The sequence below is a fragment of the Euprymna scolopes genome, chromosome 14 (assembly GCF_053919585.1).
Source record: "Euprymna scolopes isolate OS-2025 chromosome 14, ASM5391958v1, whole genome shotgun sequence".
Taxonomy (NCBI): domain Eukaryota; kingdom Metazoa; phylum Mollusca; class Cephalopoda; order Sepiida; family Sepiolidae; genus Euprymna; species Euprymna scolopes.
This window is the reverse complement of record NC_136495.1, coordinates 113,251,907-113,268,423: the sequence shown is the minus strand read 5'-3', so window position 1 is coordinate 113,268,423 and position 16,517 is coordinate 113,251,907.

Genomic DNA, 16,517 nt, shown 5'->3' with positions numbered 1-16,517 from the left:
AAAAACAAAAAAAAAACAATTACTAATCTCTGACAGAATTCCTCTCTTACCATCGTAATAAATGAGTTAACGGCGGCAACATTAAAAAAGAAAGAAAAAACGAACTTGCTTGTGACTGTTGATTGTACAACTACCATCGGAGATTTACGATACATGAAAAGGGTATTTTTCGAATGAACTATTGGCGTGACGATTTCAAACACCTATACATATATTCACATCTTTTGTACCATTGTATCATAATAGACTTTGTAAGTAGATAGTTTACCTGAAAATATATCTTGTAGTTGTAGAAAACTATCAACGTCTTCATCGGTGTTTTTCTTAATTGCTGTACGGAGTAATATGTCTTCAGCTGCAGGAGATAACACTGAGTCCAAGTGGCGGTACACAAAATTAATCCAATCACAACGTGGGGCGTATGCTGTTTTCTTTGACGTAAGAGGGTTGATTACGTCTCTTGTGGACTCCCCGAGGAAGAGAGTGAAAAAACCAGAAGCGACTAACCAACTTTGTCCTCGTGTGGATCGATCACGGCCAATCATTGAATGTGTAAGCTGTTTGGGTGGTCAGATAGCTGCTGAACTTTTTTAGCCGTTCTGTGATCAGAACGCCTAAGAAAGTTATAAACCGAAACTCTTATATCGGCGAACACTCCTTGGGGGTTTCGTCGTGTTAATATACGAAGAAGATGAAGAAGTGGAGCATATAGACGAATGACCAGAAAACTCAAAGGGATAGATAAGATAAAAGAAGGCAAGATATTAATAAAAGTGGGAGCACTTAGAACAATCCCAAGAAAAACTTAAAAAAAAAAAGAATGGGAGAGATTGGAAGCAGAGGGATAACCGAGAAGATACAAAGGATAATAATAATGAAAGCAGCAGAAATATTAAGGAAAATCTTAAAATGCACACGAGCTATAAGCGCCGGCCGGACATATAGGAACTGTTACAAAAGTAAAAAAAAAAAAAAAAAAAAAAAAACACCACATAAAATAAAGACAACTGAAACTGTATAATTTTATGTTATACCCTCCAAAAATGTCATCATCAACTGCCACCACACCAAATAGTCGAGAAGAGCCAAGGAGGATGGAAAGACCAAGGATAGGAAGCACCAACCATTGGATGAGTGCAAAGAGAACTGGCACCGTTAATAGGCTTGTTGTCACTCGAATTCTAATGAAAACCGATGCTCGATGCCGACGTGAAATCAATAGTAAACGGCTGTTGCGATAATGCTAATTACTTTGCAAATGTAATCAAAAGAGGTGGAGAGTACTAGAAATCCGGGGAGACTTGTCATCTAGACCCCCGGGAACACCACAGGTTGTTCTTAAAGAGAAATCTTTGATGACGGCCTGTGTGAAAATTCAGAGTGAATAATAATAGTCATAATAATAATAATAATAAAATAATAATAATAATAATAATAATAATAATAATAATAATAATAATAATAATAATAAAAAAAAATAATAAAAATAATAATAATACAAGCGAGGAGGGAAAACACTTACCAGACTTCCAGTGGAAGAGTGTGGAGGACACTAAGATCTTTTGGGGGGAGAGGGGGGAGCTTTTTGCTACCCAAACCTCAGGGAATATCAATATCCATTGCCAACAAGAACTCAATAATAAGCGGTTGTTGCACAAAGTCATTTGCAATGATTATCGAAAGTGATTGAAAACACTGGAAATTTGGGGCTACTTGTTGTCACTCGGATTTCAGGGAACATCACAGATTATCGTCAGTGAGCGATCGCTCATAATGGTCTGTGTGAGAACTCCCTTTTTTTTACAAGGAAATCACTACTTATGAAGGCCAGAAGGCCACTCGAGGATAAGAGTTAATGAAGGTAAGGTGGTAGTCAATGGTGTAGATTGGGTAGAATTTGAATTATTTAAGGGGGCGGCTCAACAAGAACTTGTTTACATTCGAGCACTTCTAAGATAGAAACTTTGTTCATGGAATCTGTGTTTAGGCACAGATAGAGAGTGGAAAAAATTGTTAATAGTGGTTATATCTAGCCGAGTGTTTTTTTTGTGAAAGTTTGGCAAGGGGGATGGATAGATTGGAGCGCAGACGAGCACTTGCCATAAAAAATAACGATAGAGACGAGATAGGCCTACAACGCCTCGTCTGTGGGAAGAGAAAATGGGATCACCTACTAGATTTTGAAGACGGTTTTAAGCTCCATCAAGGTATATAGATATAAGATAGGGCACGCCAAGCAGCTCCTACCCAGATGTGGCAACATTATTCAATTTTAGGATTTATTTAGCTCTTATACAGATAGAGAAATGCATCGGCAGTGAGAGACCAACTATTTTTCAGCGATCTTGGCAACAGATTTGATGCATGTGTTCCATTTCAGATCGAATGAAGGTCAGTCCTAGAAGCTTGACAAGACGGTGCTTCCCCAAGACGAGAGCCATTCATTTCAATTAGGGCCAGATGGGAGTCAGAACGATTATAACGAAAAGAGAGGAGCCTGGTTTTAGTTACATTAAAATTAACCAGTCACTTTTTAACTGTAGCAATACGTGCTCTGGACCAGCAAAGGGAGAATCAGAAAGATCTTGGTCATTGTCAGTCTTTGAAGTGCTGCCATAGATTGTGGTGTCGTCTGCATAAATATCCCGTAAATACTACTACTACTACTACTACTACTACTACTACTACTACTACTACTACTAACAATGATAACTCCTGGAAACTAAATTGTATCGCAGAAACCTAATAAAAGGTATAAATACATGGGGAGTATGACTAGTAAGATACTCAGGACCGTTCATAAGGTGGACCATAGAAGAACTGAGACAGCTCGATCAAAAAACCAGGAAATTCATGACCATGCACAATGCACTACACCGAAAGGACGATGTTGACCGACTCTACGTGAAAAGAAAGACGACGGGAGAGGACTGATTTGTATAGAAGACTGTGTGAATGATACACACACACACACAAAAATAGAAAAATACATAACGCAAAACACGGAAAGGACAATCATGACAGCAAGAGACACAGGAAAAAAATCAACAAACAGAGAGATAAAGGATAAGACAAGAAAAGAAAAAATGGGAAGAAAAACAACTACAAGGAAGATTCATAAAGATGACAAAAGATGAAAATAACGAAAACACGTGGACATGGATGCGGAAAGGATACGTAAACCGAGAAACTGAATCCCTAATAACTGCAACACAACATAACTCGATAAGAACGAATCACATCAAAGCAAAGATCAACAAAACACAAGAAAACAGCAAATGTTGAATCTGTGTAGACGAAACAATAAACCATATATTAAGCGAATGGAACAAAGGAATACAAGAATAGCCACAACCAAATAGAAAGGGCTGTACACTGAGAATTATGCTAACGACTGCATCTCGAACGCGCAGACAATTGTACAAGCATAAGGCCGCAACAGTGCTTGGAAACGAGAATCACAAAAATCTTATGGGACAAGCCCATCCAAGAAAAAAGATCGGATATCGTAATAATTAACAAGAAAAATCCTTCCAAATCGTAGACTTTGCTGCTCCACCTAACCACGGGGTGAATATCAAAGAAAAGGAGAAACTGAGCAAATACACAGAGCTAGCCCAAGGGTTGAAAGGGATATGGATGATGAAGAAAATCAAGATACTAATACCTATAATGGTAGGAGTACTAGAAACAATTCCGGAAAACTTTAGAAAAAGAATGGGAGAAATTGGAATCAGAGGAATGGCTGGAAAGATACAACGAATAACAATAATGAAAACAACTTGAATGCGAAGACTAATACAAATGAGCCATATGCGCGGGCCAGACAGAGGCAAAAAATGAAGCGTTACATGGAAACAAGAACATTGAAGCTGCATATCTAAATGTCCGCTATCCGACACCCCCCTCGCTGCCTCATCATCGAACCTTCCCCCAAAGAGCGATGCTAAATAGTCTAGAAGGGTCAAGGAGGATGGAAAGACAGAGGAGAGAGAGAGCTGACCAGACCTCCGCTAGACAAGTGCGAAGATAACTGAAAAATTGGGAAGGCTTATTGACACTCAAATACCAGTGGAGACCAATGGCCGCTGCCAGCGAGAAATCAATGGTAAGCGGCCGTTGCGATAATGCAAATTTATTTCCAAATGTTATCGAAAGAGGTGGAGAGTACTGAAAATATGAGGAGATTGTTGTCAATCATCTTTCAGGGAACTCCACAGGTTGTTTTCAAGGAGAGATCTTTGATGTTCTGTGTGAAAGCTCCGTCTGAGCCAATAATAATAATAATAATAATAATAATAATAATAATAATAATAATAATAATAATAATAATATGCTTCCTGCCATTGTTTCATCACCGCTCCCCCCAATAAAAAAGTGATACCAAAGAGCCGAGAAGGGTCAAGAAGGACTGAAAGACCGAGGAGAGAGCGCTAGCCAAACCTCGGCTGGACAAGCGCAAAGAGAAATGTGACCTTGGGGAGGCTGAGTGCCACTCAAATTCCAGTATAAACCAATGGCCACTGCCAGGGAGAAATCAATGGTAAGAGGCTGTTGCGATGATGCAAATTCATTTGCAAATGCTACCGAAGGAGGTGGAGAGAGCTGGACGTCTGGAGAGACTTGTTGTCACTCAGCTTCCAGAGAACACCACATTTTTCCAATCAGATCGTTTGTTCACTTGTGTGAAAGCTCCATGTGAGCCAATAATAATAATAGTAATTCTGATTTCGTTTATGAACGTCTCTCTGGAAAGGGATGGGATTCATTTCCGGAGGATTTCCCTTAATCCCGGCTTCAAACCAGGAGCTTCAAAGATCAAGGGGTTTCCTTAGGATGTTGGTGGTACCTATAATTGCAGAGGTTTGAAGGCCACCTAAAACATCGGGGATTTGTAGTTTTTTCAATTGTCATTCCAGACGACTGGGATTATTTGCGTTTTAACCCCGTGTATATGCCTTATCTCCAAGGCCAATGGAGCATAATTGCTCCGCTTCTCATTCTCCTTCTCTCTCACATTCCTGTCCCAGGGTACTGAGAAGTCTACAATCTGCCAGTTTTTTGAAATCTTGTCAATTACGACCAACTCCAGACGATTATGCTCCACTTGCTTGGTCGCCATACCTCTACCTTGCCATTCTCACTTGTTCTCACTTCATGAAGCACCTCCTCAAACCATTTTCCAGCACACTTCACTCCAACCCTCTTACAAACCTCCCAATATATCCGGAGTCCCATGCGATCGTGTATTTTGCGGTACTCTCCCTGGGCAAGTCCACTACACCCTGCTGTAAGGTGCGCAATTGACTCTGAGGTCTTGCCAAAAATCCGGCATTCTGCAGCCATTTTCTCTCCTAGAACCACTTTTTTGAACAATCGTGTTTCTAATGCCTGCTCTTGTGCTGCACAAACAAAAGCTTCTGTACTCTTAGCAAGATACCCAGCTCTAAACCATTGCCATGATCTTTCATCAGCCACTTCTGCTATATCCTGGAAGAACCTTCCATGCATTTTCTTCCTAGCCAGTTCCTCTGCCCTTTCTCTATCCATACGTTTCACATAATCAGCCTTGGTCTCACATACCTCCACTTCATTGGCCACAACCTTAAGCATCCACTCCTCACTTCTAACCACATGCTCCTTCAACGACATCTCGGTTCTAACACAATCTTTTACACTTTTCCATCCTCTCCCACCATCTTTTATCTTCTAATACAGCCTTGCTACGTTGCTACGAATGTGAAATATACCAAACATTGCTAAAAATTTTCTTGTTTTGATATCCATGACATGCAAATCCTTGTGAGACCATTCTAAAATTCCCGCACTGTATCTCAAAACACTGACTGCCCATGCATTCACTGCTTTCATTAGATTTCCTCCATACAGTTTCGACTTTGCAATTAGCTTCACTCTTCTAAGATACTCCTTCCTGACTTTTTCTTTCATTTCTTTGTTCATGATGCCTACACCCTCCAGCACTCATAAATACTTATATCCTATTTTTTTTCATGATTTCTCCATTTGGCAGCACTATTCCATTCGAATGAACCTTTACACCTCTTTTCATCACCAGCACCGCACATTTACTAATCCCAAACTCCATCCCAATGTCTCCTGAGTATATCCCCACAACTTCTACCAGTCTCTCCATTTCCTTTTCATTTCTACCGAATATTTTCAAATCATCCATAAAAAGTAGATGGTTGAGGCGTCTGTCACCAGATCCAAAGTTATACCCCAGTTTTTCTCTCTTCAAGTGGATGCTCAGTGGCATCATTATCATTACCAAAAGAAGTGGCGATAACTAATCTCCTTGAAATATCCCACGTTTAATGCCAACCTGCCCCATCTCCTCTCTGTTTGCTGTCAGCACCGTTTTCCATTGAGCCATACTTGTCTCCAAAAGCCCTACCACATTCTCAGCAACCTTCATCATCAATAGTATTTCACGTATCTATGAATGAGGAACCATGTCATAAGCCTTTCTGTAATCGATTCATGCTACGTTCAGATTTCTCTTCTTCTTCTTCTTCTTCTTCTTCTTCTTCTTCTTCTTCTTCTTCTGCTTCTTCGCATCCTGCATTATTGCTTTATCAATTAGTAGATGCTCTTTAGTACCTCTCGAGCCTTTCCGGCACCCCTGTTGTTCGTCAGGAAAAACACCATTACTCTCTAGATGTTCATAAATTTTCTCGGCAAATATTCCAGTAAACAGTTTCCACATCAACGGCAGACATGTAATTGGTCTATAATTATTGGCATCTGTTCCTTTTGCAGAATCTTTCCTAATCAGTGTTGTTCTTCTCTTCGCAAGCCAATCAGGGAATCTCCTGACTCTACAACCCTTTGCAGAGCAGCAGCTATAGGGGGATAAAGGCATGGGAACTGTTTAAACCAGAAGCCCATCACTCCATCTGGACCAGGTGCCTTCCAGTTTGTCATCCTTCGTATGCCAGCTTAGGTTGTTATTTTTAATTTGTTTTAACTGGGATACCAAACTCGCGACACTTCTAGGTCTCCCTCCTCTCGATTCCCATTCTTCCTTCATTTTTCGGATATATCCACCAGATTTGGTACTTCCACTTCTTACAAAGCATTCCCACAGGACTCTTCTTTCCTCATCCGTCCATGTTTTTTTTTTATATTTCCTGTTCCAACTCCCTTCGTGTCTTGGTACCCTCTCTGGCAATTCTCACCCCCTCTATATCCAGCCACATCCTCAGAATTTCGAACAGTTGTATGATGACGACAGGACCCACCCTGTTGACCAGTGGGACACCTATCTGACGTGAGACTATCACAAGATGTTCTAGCCTCATTTACGTCGTTATTTTCAATATTTTGATTTGACATTCTCCCATAAATGGGGTTAGTGAATTCAAGGTTAAGCCACCACCGATAGTTTTATCGAGACATTATCTCTAGGAGGGTTCCCCACCAAGGCCAAAGATCACCTCCCGACCTTTTTCCTCCATCATCACCATTATTCCCATTACCACCACCAATAACAATAGAAATAATATCTACAATGATAATAGCAACACTAATATCGGTAGCAATAATATTAACAGCAAAAACAGCAATAGCAATAACAGCAAAAAAGAACACCTACCATTACAGCTACAGTAATAATAAAAAATAATAAAAACATACCACCATAGAAACCACCACCACCACTACTACTACTACTACTACTACTACTACTACTACTACTACTACTACTAGTAATAATATTAGTGGTAATAGTAACGACCAATAAAGTAAATTTGTTTTTTTTTAAATAATAATAACAATAATAATGATAATGATAACAAAAATAAAATAATAATAATAAGTAGAACAACACTAATAATAATAATAATAACAATAATAATAATAATAATAATAATAATAATAATAATAATAATTTCAGTTAGAAAACTTACTTTGTTCCTTTTTGTTTATGTTTTTCATTTTTAAAACTCCTCTGCCGATGTTACTTTTGGTCAGAAAAAATGTACACAAAAACAGAAACATTAAACATCCAAATATATGAAAGACAATACCTCGTTTAACCGTGAATTCAATTTTTAATTACTAATTTCAGTTAGAAAGGTATTTTTTTTCTTTCTGCTATTTTTGTTTTTAACTCCTCTGCTGATTTTGCTGACGACCGAAAAAAGGTACACAAGGACAGAAACATAAAACATCCGAACATGTGTAAGACAAGTCCCTGTTTAACAATAAATAATAATAATAATAATGATAATAATAATAATAATAATAATAATAATAATAATAATAATAATTTTGATAATAATAATAATAATAATAATGATAATAATGATAATAATAATAATAATGATAATAATAATATTTATAATAATAAATATGATAATAATAATAATAACAATAATAATAATAACAATAATAATAATGATAATAATGATAATAATAACAATAATAATAATAATAATCTTGATAATAATAATAATAATAATAATAATCTTGATAATAATGATAATAATAATAATAATAATAATAATAATAATAATAATAATAATAATAATAATAATAAAGGAAAACCCTAGAATGTGGGGAATAACACAAGACAATATAACAAAGGAGCGTTAGAGAGAATGAAGAACGCCGAAGCTGCAACCTACAACTTCTACACCACCATCATGCATCCCCCATTGTCTCATCACCCCCCCAATAGAAAAGTGATACCAAAGAGCCGAGAAGGGTCAAGGAGGATGGAAAGACCGAGGAGAGAGTGTTGGCCAGACCTCCGCTGGACAAGTGCGAAGAGAACTGGGATGATGGGGAAGCTTAATGCCACTCAAATTCCAGTATAAACCAATGACCACTACCAGCAAGAAACCAATGGAATGAGGCTGTTGCGATGACGCAAATTTATTTGCAAATGCCATCGAAGGAGGTGGAGAGAGCTGGACGTCTGGGGAGACTTGTTGTCACTCAGCTTCCAGAGAACACCACAGGTCTCCAAACCGATCGTTTGTTGACTTATGTGAAAGCTCCATGTGAGCCAATATAATAATGTTTTATATTAGAATTTCTAAAACTTATCTATCCATCTATCTATCTATCTATCCATATATTAGTTCATATTTCAATAGATGAAATGGTTAGAATATAGGTGGACCCAACACAGTCAACGGTGTATACGATTTATTAAAATAAATAAACGATTAAAAAGGTTGTCCGCTGCATTTTTGGCGTGTCTGAATTTCTGAAATGAAACTATTTCTGGTTTAGGGGCATTATTACATAAAATGTAAAATTGTTTATTCATGTGAATAGCTGTGGGTAACCACTGTACTAATTTAAACCAAATTTGTTTCAGGTTCCAGTTACGTCAAATGAAACGATGACACACCCATGAATTAAACAATGACTATTCAAGTGCCATTTTTAGGTTTGTTTCTACTTCCAGAAATGTAACCATCAAAAAATTAATGCAAGCGTTTTATTCGACTAAGAGTCTGGTGTTGTACGCGTGGAATTGTATTATGTTCTCACTAACGAGCGATCAAAAAATCGAAAAAGAAATATAAATAAAATTAATGTATTTTGAACGTTTCTGAATTTTTGAGATGAGGGTTTATTAGTCGCATTATTTGGATTCTTCGGACTAATGTTCTCATCTTGAGTGTAATTTTCACAACTTTTCGGTCGATGTAACCTCCGTTGTTCTTCAAGTGTAATCTTGTCGAACTCGGTAAAGTTTTGTGTCGAACTCGTGAATTTGGATGAAATTTCAAACGAAACTTTTTATTTACTTCACGGGGGTACCATTAGAAAAAAAAAATAAAGTACTTGGAAAAATCAATTGTAAAAGTGATATTCTCCTGAAGCGAAAAATACAATTGCTAATTACTTAGAACTTCTACCAAGTTATGGCTGACAAAACAAACGTATACTACCTCTATTCTCTACTCGCCGAAATAGCTTGCTATAAAATATCATGCCGTCTCCCAAAAATTTATGTTAATTATCCTTCTCCTCCTTCGAAGTTCTCGAAATCAAAATTCAATATACATATATTCTTCTCTTCTCATCATTTTCGGGCTCAAAATTCAACACACATGTGACAAATCCTTCTGTCAAAAGGAATGCCCTTCTCTGATCAATAGGTTTTTTTTTATTGCAATCGTCTGCCTTTCATATGCATATTAGATGACCTGAAGTCTCGTTACCTGATGAGATCGCCAGCCTATCAGTAAATGCATTTTTTCGTTCTTTATTTTTCTTGCCTGACGCGGACACTGCCTGCTGTACAAAATCAGGTTTGTACTAATTTTTAATCACACTAGACGAAGAAAATTTTCATGCTTGAAAGACACAGAGACGTTGCCGAGTTCTAGGTTTTAACGGGGAGAATTTATATATAAATATATTTATTTATATATATATAGAGAGAGACTAATGACTAATGTTTAACTTCTTTAACCTACTTTCTATCTTAGAAAAAGGTTGACGCGCAGATGGACAGACATCGGTAACATTCCACTCAAATTATTTCTACATCATTTGCATGTTCGCTCGCTTAACTTATAACTAAGAGACTGAATTGAAACCCATAGCTTTCTATTGTTTGAAAACATGATCGTTCGATAATATTTTGACTACGGAGGCCGATCTATTGATCCCCCACTCCCGCCGCTTCCCCTCGTCCTCCTAAGACGTCCTCTTTGCTCTTTATGTTAAAAATATTTTAAAGTTTGACAAAAAATATTTCCAGTAATTTAAATTTGCTACATTATTGCACTTTCTAGGGTTTTTTTAAACGTTTTTTTTTTTTAAATTTTAGGATTATCATAAAACCCAGTGTAAAATGCCTATATATTTTCGCAAAAGTAGAACTAGACTACTACTAAGTAAATTCTCTCAAAATAAAACATTGAAGAAAACTCAGCGAACGTCTCTTTTGTGTCGTTCACACATGCAAAGTTTTATTCGTCCAAGTTAAACATACAAGGCAATCGACAATCACTAGACGAAACGGCTACTCAAGAACATAAGCGAAAAGCTTAGAAACAAAAAGAAACAACAATTTTATTCAGTAACAGATAACAAAGAAGAAAAGGGCAATTTTTTACTTTTCGCTGACTATTAAACACGAAGTAGAAAAAAAGATTGAATAACTTAAACGCAAAAGCAGCGTAGAAGAAGAAAGCGCAAAAAGTATAAAGGCTATTTTATTTATTAGTCATTAGTGAAAACATCACACTGCATTTGGAACAAAAAGCACAGGCGCGGACCGGAGACAATACTTGAAAATGAAAGGTACAAAATGGAACATGAAAATACAAGCGCACAAATTCATCCAAGCAGGAAAACCGGGCATAATAATAGTCTACAAAGAGAAAACTAATACGAAGCAGTTGATTTTGCCGTCCCAATAGCTCACGGGATGAAAATCAAGGCGGTTCCTTGGGTTAACGCTTGATTAATAATAATATATTCTCATTATTGTATGCTTTTTTATCTTGTCGGGTTCCAGGACAAGACTTCATCTAGTTTGTTATATACTCCAGCTGTTACTTTTTTTATGACACTCGCCCGAGACAAGGCACGACTCCCCTTGATTTAAGTACCTAACAAGAACGAAAGTTGATTATTGCAAAGACAGGATACGCCTATTGACCTTAGTATTTAAAAGATCAGGATCAGTAGAAAAGAAAAAAAGTAAACAGGAAGAGAGTTCCACAACCTTTCAGTTCTTGGAAAGAAGCTACTAGAATAGGAAGCTGCTACAACGAGGCATTAAAACAGCAAATTAATGGAGACCACTAAACCAACAAGTAAAACGAGCAGGAACAAAGGAAGCAGGCAATAGTAAGACAATTCTGAGGAACACATGCCATAATAGTATTTGTAGAAAAGACTGAGACAAACAACATCACGTCTGTGTGTGTGTGTGTGTGTGTGTGAGAGAGAGAGAGAGAGAGAGAGAGAGAGAGAGAGAGAGAGATTGTAGTGAAAAAGAAAGTGTGTAGCCGATCAAATTACGGATACGCTTCTGCAATTAATCAAGAACCTTTGTATTAACGCTGCTTGTTTTTACCTGATTCAAAAACAAGAATTCATCTTGTCTGGTAGAGAACCCAGTGAAATGCTTTTATTTGAGATATCATCACTAGAAAAAGGCGAATCAATCCCTGTATGATCCGTGTCGATGGGATCTCATTTGAGCTTTGAATATTATGTTAGTTTGAATATTTGGTCGGGATTTTATTGTATTAGGTTGGTGCAAAAATATTGTCGTTTTTACACACACACACACACACACACACACACACACACACACACACACACACACACACAAACAAACACAAACACATATATATATATATATATCTGATAAAAACAACATTATTTTTGCGCAAACCTAATAGGTTGAAGTATTCTCATGTTATTTTTTCCTGTACAGAGAGACCGAAAACACCCGAGGATAATGTCCAGTAGACATTCAAGATCTCTTCAGTAGCCATGTGCTACAATTAACACTCGGGACAAGATCAAAGTGTAGTATCTGTTCTTCAGATGCTGCACTTCTTTTTCTTGTTCTCTTTCGGTGGAGGAGAAATCCTTCACGACTGAGACAATTTTTATGTTTGTACCTTTTCTCCACGTTAAAAAACGACCCTAGTGTCTAACTCTGTCCCATGGGGAGGCATAGTAAATAGGTACAATTTACACTCGTATGCCGACTAGTCAATTTTCCTGCATTCACGCTCTGTTAAAAAGATGCGTATAGCTTTAGAGTTAACGCCACCTAGTGGGAGATTTTTGTAATTGGTTGGTTCAATTGACAATTTCAAACCAATGAAACACGGCTTTACCAATCGCAAGTATGTATTGAAACTACGGTCGTGTAACAATGATCGACATGGGTTTTTGAGTTTGTCTATTCGTACGCCAATCGAAACATATCACAGGTTGAGGGCAAAAGGAATAGACAGAGTACAGGTTACAAAAGAAATAGTTTTTAAGATATCGAGTTCGAATCTCACGTACGTCTAAAGAGTTTGTTTTGGACTGGATAAGTGTTTTATAAATTGAAATGAATTAATTTAATAAGTAATATAAAATAAAACATTATATATTTTAACGAAATAATTTGTTCTAGATAATCCGCAAAAAAAAAAGAAAGATAAAGATATTCGATGTTAGTTTAAAGTGAATTATCTCTGCTTAGAAACATAATTTCTATCGAGTTTTTGCAAAAAACAAAAACAAAAACAAAACAAAAAAAAAAAAACAAGCAAACAAAAAACAAAACAAAAACAAACAAACAAACAAACAAACAAACAAACAAACAAAAACGCGTGAATACACACGTAGTAATTAAGTATCTCATATAAATTCTTAGTAACTTATTATTTTACAAAATTTCACAAATATTTTCTACGTATGAGCTATGAAGCGGTAGAAGCTAGATAAAGATGAATATTCACACACACACACACACACACACACACACACACACACACACACACACACACACATATATATGTTTTAAAACATATATATTTGTTTAAAAAAATTTACCTACAAAACTCCTCTGTCAGTTTTTGGTCTACAAACATGAAACTTAATATATAAAATATTCGGACTCATGCGAAACTTTATATTTGAGTTTTAGCCGGGGAAAATCAGTGCAAAAGTGTGAAAATGAAAAAAATTGAAATTTGATATGTGAAGTCGAACGACGGCATTACGAATATACATGCGTAACGTAATAGCTATAAAATTTTTTAATTTTTAGTCTTGCAGCAAACATGTCTCCATAGCTCATACATTAACGTCAAAGGAAAAATTGAATCGTAAGCTAAACGTTTTGGTTTCGATCCTCGGTGGTTGCGCACGAGTCATTTTTTAAAAACTTTTAAAATCATTACTATATATTGGGTCCAATATAATCTTCAATAACTAAAACATCAGATTTAAGCGTATTTTACGACCGGGCAATGCCGGGAGGCCTGCTAGTATATATATATATATATATACACACACAAACACACACACACACATATATATATACATATTGCTACCTTCATTTTATATATATATTAGGTTGGTGACAAAATAATGTAGTTTTTTGACGCATATATATCTATATATATATATATAAAAGTGAACGTGTCTGTTGTGTGTCTGTGTGTGTATCTAAGTGTGCACAATTTCAAACGCAATAACTCTGTCAATTTTAAGACTCGAAATTTAATATACAGGGTACTGAAATTTGGAAAATGTTTTGTAATCTGTTTTCGGCCAGACATTCGGCCAGAAATTCGGCCAGAAATTCGGCTGTTAAGGGGTCAAAATTAAACGATTTTACCTTTGAGAACTCTATAAAACTCCTCCGACAATTTTGGGTTTAAACACTTGAAATTTTAGATATAGGTTCCTTGGACAGGAATCTAACTTAACTTGATTTGAGCCTAAAACAATAAATGTTAAGGGGTCATAATAGGGGTCAAGGTTAAAAAAATTGACCGCTTTTTTTTGCTCAACATACACCTTTAAACACTCGGGCAAGGCCGGGCCGGAATGCTAGTATCTGATAAAAACGACATTATCTTTGCACCAACTTAATATATATATATATATATATATATATATATATATATATATATATATATATATATATAAAATGAAGGTAGTAAAAGAAATATATTTTAATCAAAGCAAAAGTGTATCAAGATAGAACAAGCTCAACACAATTATGATAAACAATTAAGACAAGAATAAATAAAAGATAAGTCATAAAAGTGTGTATAATTTTATTATAACATCAGATCAATAAGAATAAAAAATCTAAGTTGCTTTTCGCAAGAAGAGGAGAAAAGTCAACATTATACAAAATATCATTTAGAGATAAAAGCCGGTTAGAACATTTGGATTATATTTGCAGGAAATATATATAAAGACATACTAAAGAAGGTATATATATATATATATATATATATATATATATATATATATATATATATATATATATATATATATAGTAGAGCTTTAGAAGGCTATCACAATGCGATGAATGAGATATAGTCGGTGTTGATGAGAGAAGACGAAAACAAGTGGCGATTTAAAAATCAATTTGTATATACATATATGTCTATATATACAGATATTTATTCAATTGTATTAAGTATAAATGTCTTACTTGTTTTATCTGTTTATATTTTATTTGTCTGTTTATATTATATTTCGGGAAAAAATTCCCTTTTCAAATGGTGGATGTTATAGTTCTATTTAAAGCATGCCGGATGAAACGAAAGAAATGAATTCATCCCACACAATGCTTCAAGCAAACTACATATCAATTATATATTTATTTATTTATTTAAATGGTGGGGTTCTTCTACTGCTCCAATAGATATCTCACTCCTGATGCAATTTTCTGCCTATATAAAAGCCAGGTACAGCCAACGATGGAGTACTGTTGCCACATCTGGGCAGGAGCTGCTAGAGCAGCTTATCCTGCCTTGACAGATTTCAAAATAGACTTCGTATCTTAGTGGGGGATGCCGTTCTCTCTTCCCTGCAACCTCTTTTCCACAGAAGAAACGTTGAGAGCCTATCCTTGTTTTATCGTTTCTGCTTTATCGTTATTTTCATAGCAGGTGCTCGTCTAAGCTTCAATCTATGGTCCCCCCCTGCCAAACGTTCAGAAAAAAACACTCCTCTAGCCAACACCACTATCAATAATTTCCCACGCTCTTTATCTGTACATAAACCTAAATGTAGATTCCATGCACACGCCTGTGGAACTTTCTTCCGATATATATATATATATATATATATATATATATATATATATATATATATATATATATACACACACATATATATATATATACACACACATATATATATATATACACACATATATATATATATATATATATATATATATATATATATAACTACTTAATTTACTCACATAAAATTAATACATGAAAGCATAGATTTATGCGTAAACTTTAAATATTTACTTCAATAGTGCTCAATACGTAGGTAGAGCTAGTTAGTAATTTATAAAATATATATGGCGATTAAGCTACACTGAATATTCTTCTCTATTTAGTTTCTTGATCTGTTTTAAAACTAGGTTAGTGTTTTTTTTAATGTTAGTTTATATATAAATATATATGTGTACATACATATATGCACATATATATATATATATACATATATGTGTAATCGTTTATGTATATTCATGATTATTTAATTTATTTATTTGTTTATTTTCTATTGTTTTTGTTAATTTTAAAACTATTTTGTATCGCTATCCTAGAGTAAATTTTATCTTGTGAACACAGTTGTTTGCTATTTCTCTTCTACAGTTTAATAGATGTTGGGGTTCTTTAAAGTACAGGGCAGCAAATTTTTCATGAAGGCATAATCTATATGGGTCGTCTAGGTCCCTACACGTGTTAGCTTGTCTTGTTATTTTCCATTCGACTACCGGCGAATGTCCGCTTTCTTTGAGTTCCCAG